Source organism: Theropithecus gelada, chromosome 1 (genome assembly GCF_003255815.1).
Source record: "Theropithecus gelada isolate Dixy chromosome 1, Tgel_1.0, whole genome shotgun sequence".
NCBI lineage: Eukaryota > Metazoa > Chordata > Mammalia > Primates > Cercopithecidae > Theropithecus > Theropithecus gelada.
The window spans coordinates 184,926,098-184,941,096 of record NC_037668.1 but is presented as its reverse complement, the minus strand read 5'-3'; the positions used below and the strand labels follow the sequence as shown (position 1 = coordinate 184,941,096).

Genomic DNA, 14,999 nt, shown 5'->3' with positions numbered 1-14,999 from the left:
CTGAGCCCTATTCTGAAAGTTTCTGACTCAGCAGGTCTGGGATGGGCCAGTAATTTGCATTTCAAGTCCCCAAGAGATACTAATGCTGCTGGTCGAGGAACCACACTTTGAAAACCACTGTGATAAAGGACACAATTCATACACTCGGTGCACCGTGGACCTGGAGTATGGGAGGATCAGACAGCTGGAAAGGAGAGTTGGGGCTTAGGATGAGTGTGACCAAATTTGGTCAGCCAGCTACAGCAGCTCCTCCTGGCTTTCTCTTTGTACTGTGGTGTCCTCCCACATCCCAAAGATGCATGTGTTGGGTGAATTGGCATGTCTCCATGATCCGAGTCTGAGCGAGTGGGGATGTGAGTGTGCCCTGCAATGGAACGGCGGCCTCTCCAGGGTCAGCTCCCACTTTGTGCCCTGAGCTGCTGGGATAGGTTTCAACCCTGAAATGGAAAATAGGTAAATATCTTATTTTGATTAATCTTTCTTAAATGTATGCATAGCTCACATTTATTTCAGTGTTTAATATTAGAAATGTTTTGAGTCTTTATTAAGAAGTTTAGTGATGGCCAGGCACAGTGGCTTATGTCTGTAATCCGAGCACTTTGGAAGGCCAAGGCAGGTGGATCCATTGAGCCCAGGAGTTCAAGACCAGCCTAGGCAATGTGGTGAAACTCATCTTTGCAAAACATACCGAAAAATTAGCTGGTCAGGGTGGCATGCACCTGTGGTCCCAGCTACTTGGGAGGCTGAGGTGGGAGGATCACCTGAGCCCAGGAGACAGAGGCTGCAGTGAGCAGTGATCATGCCACTGCACTCCAGCCTGGAAGACAGTGAGACCCTGTCTCAAAAAAAGAAAAAACAAGTTTGGTGATATTTTTGAGACCAGTGACTTGCAAGAGGAAACATGTTAGCTCAGCATTAAAATGCAGTGTTGGTTCTGACTTGGTGTCCACGTCTTTTCTCTGGAAGGGGCCCCTGTGACAGTATTATTTGGTTAGCTGGGTGTCTCTGAGTAACAAGGCCAAATTTGTGGAGGCAAGGAGTACATTAGAAGGAGCATTGGATGAGCAGTCAGGAAACATGAACTCTTCTACCCCCTTTTTTTTGTTTTTTGTTTTTTTAGAAACTGATGTTTATTTTCCATCAACCATTTTTCCATGTTGCTTAAGAGCCCGTGCAAGAACAGCTTAAGACCATTCAGTAGTTGCTCCTACCCATTCAGTGGCCTGAGCAGTGGGAGCTGCAGACCAGTCTTCCGTGGCAGGCTGAGCACTCCAGTCTTCAGTAGGGAACTGCTGAATAGGCACAGAGGGCACCTGCACACCTTCAGACCAGTCTGCAACCTCGGGCTGAGTAGTAGTGAACTCAGGAGCTGGAGCAGTCCATTCACCCTGAAATTCCTCCTTGGTCACTGCCTTTTCAGCAGCAGCCTGCTCTGCTTTTTCAGTCTCTTCAGGATCTCTGTAGAAGTAGAGATCAGGCATGACCTCCCACAGGTGTTCACGGGAAATGGTGCCACGCATGTGCAGAACTTCCCAAGCCAGCATCCACCACATCAAATCCACTGAGTGAGCTCCCTTGTTGTTGCATGGGATGGCAATGTCCACATAGCGCAGAGGAGAATCTGTGTTACACAGAGCAATGGTAGGTAGGTTAACCTAAGATGCCTCCCTGAGAGGCTGGTGGTCAGCCCTGGGGTCAGTAACCACAAGAAGCCATGGCTCCCGGAAGGCTGCCTGGATCTGGTTAGTGAAGGTTCCAGGAGTGAAGCGGCCAGCAATTGGAGTGGCTTCAGTGGCAGCAGCAAACTTCAGCACGGCCCTCTGGCCAGTATTCCTGGAGGCTATAACACTGACATCAGCAGGGTTTTCAATGGCACGAGCCGCCAGCAGAAGCTTCTCCCAGGTCCTCTTCAGATTTATGATGTAGATGCCATCACTTTTCCTTTTATAGATGTACTGTTCCATTTGGAAGTCAAGATTGGTGCCACCTAAGTGGGTTCCTGCTGCAAGGAACTTAAGGACATCCTACTCCTCCATTTGCAGGACATCAAGGGCTCTGGACATTGTGAAAGTTTCCCTTTAAGTTACGACGGGAATCCAGAACAACGCTGTATGGACCCCTCTGTAGGTAGCACGGAAAGGCCTTCTAGCCACTTTTAACATATCTTTCTCAACTTAATGGGACTCTTTCTGGCCAGTTTCCCAACCTGTGCAGCTAGAGTCATATTAACTCCATTTACCTGAAAACAATGCTTTGAGGATAGGATAAGAACACTGTTGTAAAAACTTTTGGGCAAGTTTAAAGTGTTTAGTATCTAACCCTACAATGCTAGTTTTTGTTGTTGTTGTTTCTTTTTTTGAGACAGCGTCTCCATCTGTTTCCCAGGCCAGAGTGCAGTGATGTGACCACAGCTCACTGCAGACTCGATCTCCCAGACTCAAGCAATCCTCCCACCTCAGCCTCCCAAGTAGCTGGGACTACAGGCACATGCCAATATGCCTGGGTAACTTTAAATCTTTTCATAGAGGCTGGGCGTGGTGGCTCATGCCTATAATACTAGCACTTGGGGAGGCTGAGATGGGTGGCTCACTTGAGGTCAGTAATTTGAGACCAGCCTGGACAACAGCAAAACCCTGTGTCTACTGAAAATACAAAAGTTAGCTGGGCATGGTGGCTGGTGCCTGTAATCCCAGCTACTCGGGAGCCTGAGGCACGAGAATCGCTTGAACCTGGGAGGTGGAAGGAGGTTGCAGTGAATTGAGTTCACAACACTGCACTCCAGTCTGGGCAAGAGAGTGAGACTTCATCCCAAAAATCAAAAAAAACCAGAATCTTTTTATAGAGACAGTGTTGCCCAGGCTGGTTTTGAACTCCTGGGCTCAGGCAATCTGCCTGTCTCAGCCTCGCAAGTGCTGGGATTACAGGCATGAGCCACTGCACCCAGGCGGTTTTTTTTGTTGTTGTTGTCTTTGTTTTTTTTTTTTTTTTTTTTTAACAGGGTCTTGATCTGTCACCCAGGCTAGAATGCAGTAGTATGCTCACAGCTCACTGCACTGGGCTTGACCTTCTGGGCTCAAGTGATCCCACCTCAGCCCCCTATAGCTGGAACTACAGGTGCACACCACCATGCCCAGCTAAATTTTTGTATTTTTTGTAGACAGGGCTTCCCCATGTTGCCCAGGCTTACTGCACTCGGCTTTACTCCTGGGCTTAAGTGATCCTCCCACCTCAGCACGTGTAGCTGGGACTACAGGTCATGCCACCATGCCCAGCTAATTTTTTTGGTATTTTTTATAGAGATAGGGTTTCGACATGTTGGCTAGGCTGGTCCTGAACTCCTGGGGTCAAGGGATATGCCCACCTCAGCCTCCCAAATTGTGGAGCCACCGTGCCCCACCGATTTTTTAAAAATAATCTTCTCTGTGGTCTGAACCCAAAGGGCAAGCGGAATCAAAGGGCAGGTTCGTATGTTGGAAAGAGCAGTTGAGCAAGGACAGGATGTCTGAGCTCTGATTTCAGTTTTGCCACTAACCAGCAGTGTGATTGTACATCAACTGCCTTTCTCTCTGGGCCTTAGTTTCCCCATCTATAAAATGGGGATGTTAGATTAGATCATGTCTAATGTCACACTAAGATTTAACAGTCTGGAAGTCTGTGACTTTAATTAATTAGTCGTCATGGTTTGATTTCTAGGCAGGCTATCATACTCTGGCCTTTGTGTCATGGGGGGAGATAACCAAATAAAAGAGATGGCGTGCATCAGAATATTGTTGCTAGATCCAGGGTGCAGGACATGGGGGATGGAGACTGAAGCCAGAGCTGGAAGGCTGGAAAGGGACGTGTCATTCTCAGAGAATTTGCTGCAAGTCTGGGTGCTTTTTTCACCCATGAAGCTCATGTTGGCAGCTCATAAACCAGGGAGTTCCCAGGAGAGAGAAGCTAGTGGGCTGGCTTCATAGACTCCTATCCCACCTCTCCCCTTGGCTTCATGACATTGGATATTTGAATTCCAACTGTCCCCTTCTGGAGACTAGAAGGGGTGGAGGGTGAGGGGCTTAACCTTTCACCTCCATATCTATGCCTCATCCTTAGCCTGGCCTTGAGGTAGCCGCTCAGAAAGAAGGGCAGTGAGCAGGCCACTGGCTTCCGGAAGGAAAAGAAAAAGCCCAGCATGCTCTTAGAAGACCAGCGTTCCTGCCTCCCAAAGCACTATCTCTGGTTCTCCTGCCACAGGACGCCCCTATCCTTAGCCAGGCCAAGGGTGTGTGCCCTGAGCCTCACTCTCGTCCTTCCTCCCTAAGGCCCACTCACACCTGTGGAGAGCAGCTTAAGTGGCAGAACCGGTATCAGAGCACCCTGGGGCTCTGTGAGGCTGTAGCTTCTACTCCTGGGAAAGGCTGGAGGCTATTTCTACTCCCTTAGTCAGCACAGGGTGGGAAGGGTGAGGGCCTGGGAAAGGCCAGTGGTGTGAGCTTCTGCAGTAATTGCTTCTCTGTAAACACAGTAATAGCAGGTCTGGGATTATGGCTGTTACTCCTGATAATTATCAGCTGCAGTGCCTTCCTCCCTAGGTGGGCCACACCGAGCTCATCACAGCACAGGGGGCTGTGGAGTAAGCTCCGGATTTCCCAGATCTCTTTCTACAGTTGCTAGGCAACTGGGAGTCTGTGCTGGAAGCAGGGGATCTCATTTAGGAAAATCTCCCTAGGTCCCCCAAATCTCTGAAGTCTAAATTGATTGTTCTCCTAGTGGAGGCCTTGAATGAATGACCACTCACCTGGGAGGGTCAGAGGCCCGTCCAAATGCAGAAGCAGTCTGTCTGGTAACTGAATGAGGGGCCCAGCCAGCCCAGGGAACATGGGTAGGAGAGGCTGGTCCGGGAGAAAGCCTTTTGCTGAATCCCATGACTGTTGTTTAGGGAAGGGGGCTGGTTCATATGTGCTGTGGTTTAGCTGGCTGGGATGAGAAGCAGCTTACAGGTGTCCACCTTGTACTGGCCAGAGAAGCTTAAGAGGTGACCCAGAAGAAGAGAAGACACAGAGGGCGGGAAGGTGACTTGTGTTATTTGTCTTGTTTTTTTTTTTTGTTTTGTTTTGTTTTGTTTTGTTTTGTTTTTGAGACGGAATTTCATTCTTGTTGCCCAGGCTGGAGTGCAATGGTGCGATCTTGGCTCACTGCAACCTGTGCCTCCCAGGTTCAAGCAATTCTCCTGCCTCAGCCTCCTAAGTTGCTGGCGGGGATTACAGTCATGCACCACCACACTCTGTTAATTTTTGTATTTTTAGTAGAGATGGGGTTTCACCACGTTGGTCAGGCTGGTCTTGAACTCCTGACCTCAGGTGATCTGCCCACCTTGGCCTCCCAAAGTGCTGGGATTACAGGCGTGAGCCACCAAGCCCAGTCAAGCTGGCTTGTTTTTAGTGGAAGGTGCCTGTGAGGGTGTTAAGGAACAGGCCCTAGTGTCTTCTGCTCCACTCCAGAGCCCCATGGACCAGTGTGTGAGACCACAGGGGAGGAGAAAGTTCTTGGAGCTGCCTTGATTGGTTGATGAAGGGGATGTGACTTGGAGGTTATTAAACCGAATTGTATCTATTCAAGGACCTAATGCATTGTTTTAGGCATGACTTGGGAATCTGCTCCCAAGACACTCGGTCTCTATGTCATAGGTTCGGGCAGGTGTGGAGTTGGGAAGGAGGAGAAGGAAGCAGCAGGGACTGTTGGTCCTGGATCCTGTTCACCATGACCCAGCATGACGTTTTCCTATTGAGTTTTGAGGAGTGCATCTACTCTGCTTACCTGGCAAGAGACTCTAGCTCAGAAGCAGAAACCAAACACGCAGGCATTAAAACTCAAGAAACCTTCCTTGACCATGTACTCAGATAGGCAGGTGCTGGGGGCCAGGAGGAAAATGAGGACCTGTGGGACCCAGTTCCTGCTCTCAGGGAGCTCACAGTCTACCAGGGATGTGTCACATGCACTACTGCAATTAGGGGTCATTTTTCTTCCTGGGAATGAGTGTCTCACAGCAGCCAGAGGTTGAGGCTTTGTCTTAAGGTGGAGGTAATAAAAACCTGTTTGTCTTCCCAGAGCAAGACTTGCCTTAGGGCCCCTGCTGGTTCACGACAGGGCATTCAGTTTGCCTGAGTCAAGCTGGGGAGGTTCTCCTAGTCTTTGGAATCCTGTTGGGCAGGGAGGCTGCAGGGGATCTGGAAGAGGTAAGGCCTGTCCCTGGGGTGGGAGCTGAGGAGGTAGACATGAAGAACTCCTTGGATTAGGACAGTGGCCCAGGAGGGGAAAAGAGATGTTTGAGTGGTAAGAAAACAGGCCTAGAGAGTAGGAGCAGCTGGCCACCCAGCAACCCTGACCACAGTCCTCTCCACCTAGCTGGAATGGCCCCAGGAGCCTGTGATGAAAAGAACCAAGCTGCCCATACACTGGTGTTGATGGCACTTTAACACAGAAATATCCATGATCACAGTCACCTTCAGATTCAACCAGTATTCATGGAGTTCCCACCATGTGCCAGCTAAAAGGCTTGGTGCTTTTCCACAGCTATCTTCTTTAGCCCACATTCTCTCAATAATTCTATGAAGTAGGTGTCTCACTCCTGTAATCTCAGCACTTTGGGAGGGCAAGGCAGGCAGATCACTTGAGGTCAGGAGTTCAAGACCAGCCTGGCCAATGTGGTGACACCCCATCTCTACCAAAAATACAAAAATTAGTCGGGTGTGGTGGCACATGCCTGTAATTCCAGCTACTCAGGAGGCTGAGGCACAAGAATCACTCAAACCTGGGAGGCGGAGTTTGCAGTGAACCGAGATTGCGCCACTGCACTGCAGCCTGGGTGACAGAGTGAGACTGGGGCTCAAAAATAATGATTCTATGAAGTAGGTAGCAGCCTCATTTTACAGAAAAGAAAACAGAACTGTCGAGGCCTAAGAGTACACAGTGAATACTCACCAGATTTGGGTTTGAACTCATCCTGCTGGCAGGTTCTGTGGGACACCACCTAGATGTCCTTTAAGTATTTATTTATTTATATATTTTTTGAGATCGAGTCTTGCTCTGTTGCCCAGGCTGGGGTGCAGTGGCATGATCTCGGCTCACTATAATCTCTGTCTCCCGGGTTCAAGCGATTCTCCCGCCTCAGCCTCCCGAGTAGCTGGGATTACAGGCACCCGACATCATGCCTGGCTAATTTTTTTTTGTATTTTTGTAGAGTATGGGGTTTCACCTTGTTGGCCTGGCTGGTCTTGAACTCCTGGCCTCAGGTGATCCACCCACCTCGGCCTTCCAAAGTGCTGGGATTACAGGTGTGAGCCACCACACCTGGCCTCCTTTAAGTATTTCAAATTCATTTTATCTAAAACCAAGTTCACTACTCTTGACTCCTCCAGGGTTCCCTTGTCTCAGTAAATAGTCATCAGTGCAGCTGCCTGCTTCCCTTTTTCTCACTCCTACTCTCTAGGTCTGTTTCTCTTACCACCTAAACATCTCTTTTCCCCTCCTGGGCCACAGTCCTAATCCAGGCTTGAATCATGTATCAGCCTGGTCATCACAATGGCCTCTAGCCTGGGCTCCCTGCCTGGAGCCTCCCCACCCTCTGCCGTCCACATTGCTGCTGCAGGTGCCTCTCTGTCAAGATAAATGCAAACCCATCATGTTCACTGAAAGGCCCTTCTGGACTGGACCCTGATTGTTTGCAGTGCCACATCTCCTATCCAATCTTCGCGCACATTACTGTCCCCCAGGCAGGTGACCTGTGTGTTGTTCCCCGAGTGTGCCACACCTCTTGTCTGCCACATGCTTTGCTCCAGCTGTTCTTTCTCTCTGGCCTCCCTTGTTCTCACCCATCTCTGCTCACCTCCCCAATTTCTATTTGTGTCTTCCAACCTAGCCCCAGTTTTACCCCTTTGTGTTAGCATTTCCAGATGCCCCAGGTGGTGGTATTGTCCCTTGCTTATGCTACCTGTCCCCAGAACAGACCGTGGGGCTCTGCAGACCAGAAGTGGAGTTTTGGATGCTTGGCAACTGTAGTCATTGTTTGACAAATGAACAGCCTTAGAAAATAGTGTTTTAAGTCGAGGAGACACTGCAACATAAAATAAATTTTAGAAAATTATGTATATCTTGTGTAGTTCATTATTCAAAGGAAGAGAGTTAGCATTTGTTGAAGCCTACTACAGTCTATGCCGGCCCTTTCCCTGTGTTATGTCACTTAACCCACAATGCTGGGACTGAGGCACAGAAAGCCTAGATGGCAGATGCACAGTCACTCCGTGGTTATGGGCCACACCTAGGGGTCAAGTCCGGGCGAACTGTCTGCTCCTTCCCTGCCTCCTCTGGCCTCTCCTATTTACAGACAGGCTATCCAGTGTGGGGATTCTTTTTTTTAGCCATCTGGGGGCCTATCAGGACTGCCACAAGGGAGGGAAAAAGGGATAGAGGACCAGGGACAGGAGGATCAGTGATGCCCAAGACCCCACAACTGGATGTATTTTCTTTCTTTTTTTTTTTTTTTTGAGACAGAATTTCGCTTTGTTTCCCAGGCTGGAGTGCAGAGGTATGATCTCGGTTCACTGTAACCTCTGCTTCCTGAGTTCAAGCGATTTTCCTGCCTCAGCCTCCTGAGTAGCTGGGACTACAGGCATGTGCTACCACACCCAGCTAATATTTGTATTTTCAGTAGAGACAGGGTTTCACCATGTTGGCCAGGCTGATCTTGAACTTCTGGCCTCAAGTGATCCTCTCACCTTGGCCTCCCAAAGTGCTGGGATTACAGATGGGAGCTACCGTGCCTGGTCTTGTGGTATGCTTTCATCACACCTTACTGTGTTTCTCCAGAAGCACAATTCCTACAGTAGGATTGTCACAAAGTGACCTGAAGGCTGACAGCATTGTGACTCCACGACCAGGCACATTGGGCCTATGCCCCCGTGGCCCATTTCAGCATGGAGAGAAGCAGAAACAGAGCTGGGCCTTGGGTTTTCCCAGGAGCCTGAAGCAGGGCCCTCCCCTCCCTGTCTCCTTGCTCAGCAGCGTGCCTGGTGCCAGCTGGTGCCGAGCACAGGACTGTTGCATGAATGAAGGAATGATTGGGTGCATTCCAGAATGCCATGCTTCTCAGGAAGGAGGAGAAGGGAGTGCTCTCCCTTGTTCTTGGGTGTCTTTCCTAAGGCCAGGGGCATTTCTACCATCAGCCAATTCCTAGTGTTCCCTCCATGCTTCCCTCCTTCTCTTCTCCCTTCCTTGGCCCCTTTTCTAGTCTCTTATGCTAGTCTCTTACCTGGGAGATGAACATGTTATTTTACTTTTGCTGGCTTTGGGATTCCCTGAAGAATGATCCATTCAACATTTATTCACCAAACACTTACTGGATGCCTTCTCTGTGCTTGGCAAGTGTGAGGCTCTATGGGTGGAAAAAGAATGAGGAAATGCGCCCGACCCCCAGGAGCTCATGCACAGGGGACAGCCAGACAAGGCGATGGGTTACAATGGCATTTGATTGGAGGTGAGTGCAGTGAGGGACACCAGGAAGACTTGGATGGATGGGATTCAGGGAAGGCATCCTGGAGAAAGTGACAACTGAGCTGAGTCCTGAGCACTTGCATGACCTGGGAGTGAGTGCCTCCTTACATTTTGTGTCCTTAGTACCAGCTCTGGTCCTGAGGATGGGTTGGGGTTGGTGGGAAAGGGGAAGACAGTGATGGTGAACGGCTGGGAAGTGCCTTCCAGGTAAGGGAAGCAGCTCGTGGCAGAGGCCTGAGGGGAGAGCCCCATGGTTCCTTCACATCCACCTCTCTGGAGGGGGTGCTGTGTGTGTGGGACAGCTGCTAGTTAGTGCCTGTACCTCATCAGTCATACCCAAGAGCCTGACCATTGTCCCCACCCCCCGTGTTACCAGTACTCTTGCTGGGGAGAGAAGGTAGCTTAAGATGGTAAGGGACGGGCTGTTGTGCACTCTGACAGCTTCTCAGCCTGTCTACCAGAGTGATAAAATAGCTGACACTTAGTGCTCACCGTGTGCCAGGCACCGTTCTGAGCAAGCACCTTACATGCATGAACTTACCTAGTTCTATGAGGATGGTGCTATTACTGTCACCCAACTTTACAGATGCAGACACTGAGGCACAGAATGGTGGAGTAACTTGTCCAAGGCCATACAAGCAGAGCCTGGATTCAGACTTAGGCAGTGCAGTCCCAGAGCCCATGCACCTAACCACTATACCGCTTTTCCTAATACTGCTGAAAAACAGGAGAGAGTAAATGCCCCTTGGGCAATTTGTAGTAACTACTACAGGCGTAAAATTTATTTAAAAAGCTCACATCTTGTCTTAAAAATTCATGTACATTGTGACCAGGCACAGTGGCTCACACCTGTAATTCCCAGCACTTTGGAAGGCTGAGGCAGGGGGATTGCTTGAGCCCAGGAATTTGAGACCAGCCTGGGCAACATGGCAAAACTCCATCGCTACAAAAAATAAAAATAAAAATTTAGCTGGATGTGGTGGTGCATGCCTGTAATACCAGCTATTCGGGAGGCTGAGGTGGGAGGATCACCTGAGCCCAGAAGTTGAGGCTGCAGTGAGCTGTGATGGTGCCACCGCACTCCAGCCTGGGCCACAGAGTGAGGCCTTGTCTCAAAAAAAAAAAAAAAAAAAAAAAAAAGTCATGTACGTTTTGCATCTATGGCAAAATGAAATCCCTGTTTAATAAAAGTATCTTCCACCAAATAATCAAGTAGAATCGGTGCTCCAGGGAGATGTGGCCCATGTCTTCTGAGGCATTGAGTATCCTCAAAGACACAGTCTGCAGCAGGGAGAGCCCAGCCAAGCACAGCTTTCAGAACAGGAGGGACTCAGACCAGGCTTCAGGAGTTGGGAAGAAGGGACTTGAGTTTTCACAGGGGTGCTGGATTGCTTTCCACCCTACATCCTCTCACCCTATTTATACTAGTGTCTCTCTGAAGTCAGAGTACATGCTAGGAGCATGGACAGAGACTTCCCCATGTGACCATCAGTGAAGCACTTCCGTCAATGGGCTATTCCCATGTTATGGTCACTGGGCTGCCTTGTTGGTAGCTGTTGTTTCTCCTCCTCCCCTTCCTTGCTTCCCCTTTCCTTCCTCCCCCATCTCCTCCTCCCCTTCTCCTTCCCCCTCCTCCTCCCCTACTCCTCCCCCCTCCTCCTCCTCCTTCTTTGTCCCTCCTCCTCCCCTTCTCCTCCCCCTCCTCCTTCCTTGTCACCCTTCCTCCTCCCACTCTTCCTCCCCCTCCTCCTTTCTTGTTCCTCCTCCTCCTCTTCCTCCTCCCCTTCCTCTTCCTTCCTCCTCCTCCTCCTTCTGTTTTCTTTTCTTCTGGAGGAGGCCTCCCTAAGGGTCATGTGAGCCCATACACATTAGATCAGACTCCGGGGAACCTATTCCATTTTAGCTGCAGCATTTTGTTTTTTTTTGTTTTCTGTTTCTTCTTTATTTTATTTTATTGGTTTTTTTTTTAGTTCTAGTGTTTGCTCATGTTGAGCCACTGCAGAAAACCCCCTTGAGTGGGCTTAAAAAATAACAGCCACCACTACAAAACCCAACATTTTTATTCTTCTTTCTTTATCCTCCCAATTTCCAAATAGTTCCCTCACTTAGGGCACACATTGACCATCTTTCTTCTGTCCCAGACATGAGGTGCACTGTCGCATGGCTGACTGTGAGGCTCAGTGGGGCCATTTCTGTTGAACATATTGCAGGTAAAACTGCTCCAGCTTTCTTCTCCTCTGATGTCTTTCAGCCCCATCATCTCTGAGGTCTCCTTAGCCTTCATTCATTCAACCAGTGGGTAATTATTGAGCACTTACTATTGGCCAGGTGCTGTCCCAGGCACAAGAGTGCCATGGAGAGCATGATAAAATTGTCTTGTGAAGCTTACATTGGTCAATGGAGACAAACAAACACCCAAGATGTAAATAAATTTAAAAGTTTCAGATAGTTATAAATGCTATGAAGAAAATAAAATAGAGTACTATACGGAGTGACAAGAAGAAAGGAGAAGAAACATCGAGTATCAAGATCCTAGAGTAGGAAAAGACTTCAAGAATGGAAGGGAGGCCAGTGTGGCCAGAGTGTGGTGGCTGAGGGGAAGTGAGGTATGGGGGGCAGCAGGTAGAGGGAAGGGACAGATCACTCAGGCCTTATATGCCACGGTGAGGAGTTTGCTTTTATTTTATGTGCAGCAGGGGAGCAACATGATCACTTCATGAAAAGAAGTATCCTGGCTGTTGTGGAAAATGGATGGTTGGAACCGAGAGTAAGAACAAGGAGACCAGTTAGGAGGCCATTATAGTGACCCAGGTCTCTGCTATCGTGGCTTGGAAGGCGCCCCCTTGGATGGGGGCAACAAAGAGGGTGAGAAATAGATTTGAGGTAGATGTATTTTATTTTTTTGAGACAGAGTCTCACTCTGTTGCTCAAGCTGGAGTGCAGTGGTGCGATCTCGGCTCGCTGCAAGCTCCGCCTCCCGGGTTCATGCCATTCTCCTGCCTCAGCCTCCTGAGTAGCTGGGACTACAGGCACCCGCCACCACGCCCAGCTAACTTTTTGTATTTTTTTTTTTTTTTTTTAGTAGAGATGGAATTTCACCATGTTAGCCAGGATGGTCTCAATTTCCTGACCTCGTCATCCACCTGCCTTGGCCTCCCAGAGTGCTGGGATTACAGGCGTGAGCCACTGCGCCTGGTCTAATTTTTGTATTTTTAGTAAAGACAGGGTTTTGCCATGTTGGTCAGGCTGGTCTTGAACTCCTGATCGCTGGTAATCCACCTGCCTTGGCCTCCCAAAGTGCTGGGATTACAGGCATGAGCCACCATGCCTGGCCCGAGGTAGATTTTAGAGGCAAACACAATGGAGTAGCAAATGCTCTTGTCTGGGCCCCAGAAGTCCTGGGATTAAATCCTGAGTTCACCACTCATCAGATGTGGGAGCTTCTACAGATGGCCTAATGCTTCCGTCCCCTCATCTATAAAATAAAGATAACGGCACCTACCTCCCAGTTTCTCAAGAAGGGGAGCTGAAGAAGGCAGATGTGCCCAGCAGGGTGCCTGTGAAACAGGGCCTCCGCCAAGTTGCTTTGTGAGAATGAGTGGGGTTTGAGTGTACTCTGGAGAGGTAGCTGGGCACTCCAGGCATTTCCTGGAACTCACTTGTCCTCTGTTAAAAAGGGGGAAAGGAAAGATTCTTACCCAGGCTACTGGGAGTGCGCCCATCTTCCAGGTAACTCAAAGTCAGCTCTTGAGTAAACAGGGAAGGGTGTATTTGGAAGCCACTCATTGCCTTTTATACTGGGGACATGGGTTTTAGGTGAGGGTTGGGAAATGCCTGGGGCTGGCAGGAGAGAATAGCCTGAGGGGCTCATGGCAGCTGCCAGGCAGGAGGGCGTGAACCTGGGGGCAGGCCTGCTGCGTTCAGAGGGGCAGCTGGTAGAGGTGGCTCTGGAAATATGGGCTCTGGCAGTTGATGGAAGGAAGGCTGGGAAACAGTTTGATGGACTGATAGGTTTCCAGAGACTCTCAGCCAGCCTGGATAGTGACCTTTTGCAGGTGGAGCCGGTCAGTTTGGAGGCCTTTCCATGGAAGTTCTGAAAGCAGAGTTCCCGTCCCTGGAAATCCCCCATCCTACGCTGGCTTGTGGTCCTGCAGCCCTGCGGGAGCTGCCTGACCCTGGGGCAGGGTGCATGGACTTCGATGAAGGCCAGAACCAAAAATCAGCATAACTGGGGTAGTATTTATGGGCTATGCCCCTTTCTCTTTAGCTCTCTGAAGTGTGGCTGCTGCAGCCTCAGGTTTCTGAAGGGCGGGAAAGGGGAGCTGACGTCAGCAGAGCACCTATGGAGTGCCTGGCCCTGTGCCAAGCAGCCTACACTCCTCATGACACATGGGTAAAGCAAACATTATCATCTGCATTTTTTTTTAATAGTAGGAAACTAAGGCTCCAAGGGATGGAAGTAGCTTTTCCCATGTCATGTGACTGGTACTGGGAACTTGAGTCTGCCCTGCTTCACAGCTCCTGTTCCTGCACAAGCGTCTCTGGAGAGGCTGGGGTGCATCAGAACCTCCAGAGAAGGGGACTTGGGAGTTTGATGTTTAAAAATGCCACACAGGCATGTGAAATGGAGAACTGAATTGGAAACTTCTGCCTGTGGCTTTTTTTTTTTTTTTTTTTTTGAGACGGAGTCTCGCTCTGTCGCCCAGGCTGGAGTGCAGTGGCAGAATCGTGGCTCACTGCAACCTCTGCCTCCCGGGATCAAGCAATTCTCCTTCCTTAGCCTCCCGCATAGCTGGGATTACAGGCATGCACCACCACGCCCAGTTAATTTTTTTTGTATTTTTAGTAGAGACGGGATTTCACCATGTTGGCCAGGCTGGTCTCAAACACCTGACCTCAAGTGATTTGCCTGCCTTGGCTCTCAAAGTGCTCGGATTACAGGTGTGAGCCACCGCACATGGCCTGCCTGTGGCTTTATTGAAGGCCTTAGTGGGGGCATTGTTAGGTGCCTGACTTTGCAACACCACCTTAGCAGGACTTATAGAATCTTAATGGGAAAAGATACGTTAAACTGTGTTGACTAGGCCGGGCACAGTGACTCATATCTGTAATGCCAGCATTTTGGGAGGCCAAGGTGGTGGTTGTGGTGTGGGGATCATTTGAGCTCAGCCTGGGCAACATAGTGAGAATCCATCTCACTATGGGCAGGGTGGTGCATGTCTATAGGCCTAACTACTTGTGGGGCTAAGGTGAGGGGATCGCTTGAACCCTGGAATAAACTGTGTTAACTGATTTTCCAGCTATAATGCCTGGGGAAGTCATTTAACCTCTCTTAGCCTCAGTTTTCTTGTCTGTACAATAGGGATCAAAATGTTTACCCTGCAGAACTCTTGAAGGATTAGGGATGTTATAGGAAATGACTTAGCATAATGCCTGGCCCAGCTAACCACTGAATGAATGGTAGCTGTTAA

At 49.5% G+C, this 14,999-nt stretch overlaps 1 pseudogene across 1 annotated transcript; it reads right to left on the bottom strand.

Moving 5' to 3' along the window:
• Positions 1 to 1,119: 1,119 nt before the first annotated feature.
• Positions 1,120 to 2,097, bottom strand: LOC112634033 (annotated as a pseudogene). Its single transcript, XR_003121717.1, has one exon. The product of XR_003121717.1 is annotated as a 40S ribosomal protein SA-like (transcript).
• Positions 2,098 to 14,999: the final 12,902 nt, after the last annotated feature.